General features: G+C 45.4%; 1 long non-coding RNA gene across 1 annotated transcript; it reads left to right on the top strand.

The window, feature by feature from the left end:
- The first annotated feature begins 1284 nt into the window (after positions 1–1284).
- LOC308387253 lies at positions 1285–4260 on the top strand. The gene is made up of 4 exons (XR_013969910.1): positions 1285–2504; positions 2751–3809; positions 3904–4021; positions 4111–4260. It is a non-coding gene; the product is annotated as an uncharacterized lncRNA (long non-coding RNA).
- The last annotated feature ends 231 nt before the right edge of the window (positions 4261–4491 follow it).

The following is a 4491-nucleotide window of genomic DNA, read 5'->3' as shown; positions in this document are numbered from 1 at the left end:
ACTAGATATAGATGTAGGATTGGTGTTACTGTGACATATCACAGATGACGCACTTCCATCTACATCAGGGGTCTCAAACTCGTGGCCCGGGGGCCACTTGCGGCCCACGTCACCCCTACTTGTAGCCCGTATATTGACATTAATGGCAATTTGGCCCTTGAAGCTATTTTTTTGTTAGGGAGGATGTAACAATGGTCACATTTTGATAATCTTTCTATTATTTTGTTATTTTCTGGCCAAATGATCACAGACTGTTCGTTTGTCAGTCACAACCACATTGATTACACCATGCTGAATGTTGCCAACTGAACATGGGCCCAAATATTATATTGCACTTTATGAACCTATTGATCAAAGAGGGAATAATCGCTGGAGCACAGAAGAATCCGATTGCATTCCTCGTGCTTTACATCTGTTGCGTGCTCAGAATTATAATTGAGAAACCTGAAGTGATTTTGTGGTTTGGGAAATAACAGTGAATCTTTAAGCTGATGTATGTTGCTCTGATTATTAGTACAGTATATAACAGGGTTGTTTTTTTGGTGAATGTTGTTTTATGGGGTCTTACGTTTTGAAGCAAGAAATTCCTATAAACTAGACAAAGTATGATATAGAAGTTTGAATCATTGCAGCAGGAGAAATTTGGTTTATTCACACTGAGCACAGACATGGAAAACAATACAGAATAATGCAAGCAAACAGAACTCAGCAGCCTAACTGCTAATGTTGATGCCATATATTGAACACAATGAAGCCAAGTGTCAGTTGGCAGGGCTGAGGTCAGTCAGTCAGAGCTCCCTGGACCTCAGGGGGACCATCCAGAGGCTAAAGAGATGCTATTCATTTGTTATAAAGTCTTCAGAGGTCTTCTGGCATTATGGGTCTCCTAATGGCAGCCGTTCCTTTGAGGCTCTCGTCTGCTTTCTGTTACTAAACAAGGACCAGCTTGCACAGAGTCATGAACTGCATGTAAGGCAAGCAGCAGCTTTGTGCAAAAAGATGGCACTCATTAAATCAGCTATGGTAATGGCTGCGTGAGGCTGTACAGGCTAGTTACAATCAGTGGTTTCCAAATTTTTTTGTGTCCATTTCAAGGCACACCTCCATTTATATCTACATAAGAAAGCCTCAGTGTCATCTGACCAGAGTTTTGAACGCTGGACCTACTGTGATACCTGCAAATACATCTCTACTTCAGCAGCATAGAACGTCTCAACATCACTTCATGGAGTGATGGAAAAACGCCAAGTTTTCCTTAGACAATAATTTGCTTTCTGAGGGGTTTGCAGTATTAGCATTAGCCATAATATATTAAACGTTTTGGCTGCAGGCTGTTGACTTAAAATAGGGAGCATTTGTGACAGCAGCTTTTCTCTTTTCTTTATATAGTGTATTGTCTGCACTGGTGGCCAACTGTCTTGCTCCACCACAATAAACACATTAACTTCCTCACTGTCAGTTAGGGTCTCTCTTAAGGTCCTTTATACAGAAACATTTTAACAGATTCTTTTAGGGGAAGCGAGTGCAAACTACTGATAAAGAAATCATTAAAAAGGGAGGTTTGGAGTCTTCTCCCACCCCCATTCTCTGCGGCCTGCTGGAGCGGGAGGGCTAGTAGGAGGAGTTGGCCGTCCGACTGCGGTCTGGGGTGTGGGGCCTCCCTGCTGCTGCGGAGTCGGGGTGGTCTGCCTCTCCCCACCGCAGGGAAAAGGGTAACACCACCTGGGTCTGGGTGCAATTCCCCCCTCCAGGGGCAAGGGTACCTAGACCCGGTTTGTAGAGTACGCTTGGGGAGTGTGATTGTGTGTACAGCGTCTCTTTATGTCTGTCTCCACGTTGGTTGAGTGTGGAGTGAGTGCATATGAGAGCATGAGGGTGGGAATGGATGTTTGTGTCTGTGTGTGCCTGTATGTCTGTGTCTATATGTCAGGTTGGGTGTCAGACGCCACCTCTCTGGGGACACCTCAGGCCCTCCAAGGTTTGGAGGCCTATCTCCACCCACCACCACTTCCCCTGCCGGTGGCGGACCCCCTCAGGTGTCGGTGTGTTGGTGGTTCTTTGTGTCTGGGGGTGGGCGTCCGGGTACACACCGGCTCACTCCTTGGCGGCCGCTTGTCGGGGCCTGGGGCCTGGGGCTAGCTCGGGCCCCCTTTGGAGGTGGGGTGCCCCCGGCCTCTCGGCCTGGGGCTCGGTCACTCAGGCACAGCTGGGGGCCGGCGGAGCTCACGGGCGCGTCACTGCAACTCCCCCTGACTTCTGCTCCGCGGCTGCTGGGCGAGCCCTCATCTGGGACTCTCCTCGGCTCTTACTGGAACAGTGGCGCGGCTGCCCCTCTGTTGGTCTTCCTTGGTCTCTTGTGTTCTGGGGGCCTCTGGATGTCTGGAGTTTTGATCTCCTCCATACCCGCTTCACACCCTGGAGGACGGGGCTGTGGCCCCCCCACACTCCCTAGCAGATCATTACATGGAGAAACCTTTGGAATGCAAGCATGCTGATCCACACAGGTATGCACACATGGGTATTCACAGACGCGGACTAAAGCTTTCTTGGCTGCTGCCTCAAAGCACACTGTGCGCTGTCTATCTTGCGTGCTGCACAATATCGTTTATTATTTAGTAAATATTGATATCTATGACTAGCTAGTTTATTGTGATGGTGCTTTGTTTTCTCTATTATTATGTTGCTCTTTGTTGTTTGCTGTCTCCTCTGTTTGTTTTTTTTGTTGTTTTTTTTTTTTTTTCTCCATACAGGTGACCCAGGAGTTCTTTTTTTTTTCTCTCTCTTCCCCCCCCTTCTCACCGTCTCTTCTCCCCTTTGGTTTTCTTTCTTTCTCTCCCCCTCTTTCTCTCATTCATTCCCCCTGTCCTATTTATTAAAAAAAAAAAAAAAAAAAAAATGACAAAGGATGAACTGAAGCTCTGCCATCACGTAATGTCGCATACTGCTGTTTCTGATGTCATTTAGCAAGAAAAAAAAAAAAAAAAAAAAAAAAAAGTTTTTGTTCATAAGTCACTGCACCTTGTGGAAACCACTGGGCATAGCTCAGTTAACAATGTCAACAAGCACAGATAACAGCACAGAGACTTCCAGTGTTGACAATGTTTGTGCCAAATTATGGGCAGAAATTCTGAACCTATTTAGTAGAGATTGAATACAGAAGTTCAGGAACTGCTCGTCCCATAAATATTATATTTTTCTTTCAGCTAGAAAATAGTAACTCTAACAGATCCAAAGACGTTCGTCTTAGTTTACACAGTGCTTTTGTGTGACCTTATTTTCTGTCTCCCTGGGGCTCCATAGTGAGGTCTTGACTGACGAATAATTTTTTCATGTTTGCCGGAAACTAAATCCCCCTGCTGACACAAATCATCTTTGGTGACTCAGCTGGGAAAGAACTAGTCTTTAAACATTTGTTTAAAAAAAATGCTGAACTGGTGAAATCAAAAAGTCAGTATTTGGGGCAAGGGGTATGTACTTTTCCATTTAGCCAGTACTAATTTATGACTATGATTTGAGGATCCCGACATTACTAAAATCTGCCTGACCGAGAAAAGCCCTTTTGTGATTCCTGCTCAGAAAGGTGAGGGTAGCTTGGTTTAGAAATTGTTTTGGTGGTTGAAAGTGTTAGGAGGTGGTGGGTAGGTGTACTGTTGTTGTTTGGGTTTTGTTTTCCTTTTGGTTATAGGTAGGCGAGGCGGGGCTTGATGGCATTCCAACACACCTGCGACGCATCGGACGTCATCAGTGAGCGCTTTTAGGGAGCAGAGTCACGGACGTCTGGTGTCGGAGTATTATCGCTGTCACAAGTGGTAACGAGTTAGCACAGGCTGCATCTGTTGATTTTACGCTGTGGAGCTGTATGTTTTAAAGGATCCACGTTTCGCCTACTTTTCTTCGTCTTAGCCTGTTCCATCGCCTGCCCGCCTACCTAGGATTTTGTGTTGGCTATTCTGGATCCGCGACGGAGTGCTACGTACCATCAGGCAGCGATCACCGCAGCGGCTGTGGTTTGGGTGGTCAAGTAAGCTCTCCAACTCTCTCCGTCCACTTGTGTTTAACGTTCGGCTATCAACGGTATGCCATAAACCCTGTTTTGTTCCCTGTTGTCAGGTAGCTCCGGTGCGTCTGCTACCTACCTGTATGCTTCGGCTCCATCTCATCGCCTCGGTGTTTTCCTGCTGGCACATTTTTATTTATCACTGTATATAGCCCCTTTCCCTTGTAAATATTCCCCCTTACTTGTGTATATATAAAACTTGCATCACCAACTATTCTGCGTCCGTGTGTGTTTCTGCCACGTAATCCATCTGTGTAATCCAGCTAACCTAACAGAAAGTTACGCTTAAATAACTTCTGATTTGATTCAAGAGTGCCAGCCAGCTGTCATTTCCTAATATTTCAATATTTCCATCTCTTTAAGTTAACTAGAGTAATGTTTCATGTATTTTATTAATAAAACACAGTAAAGAAATTATTACAGTGCACTTAAAC

The sequence above is a fragment of the Rhamphochromis sp. 'chilingali' genome, assembly GCF_963969265.1.
Source record: "Rhamphochromis sp. 'chilingali' genome assembly, chromosome: 19".
NCBI classification, from domain to species: domain Eukaryota; kingdom Metazoa; phylum Chordata; class Actinopteri; order Cichliformes; family Cichlidae; genus Rhamphochromis; species Rhamphochromis sp. 'chilingali'.
The sequence above is the reverse complement of the archived record's forward strand: the minus strand, read 5'-3'. Positions and strand labels throughout refer to the sequence as shown.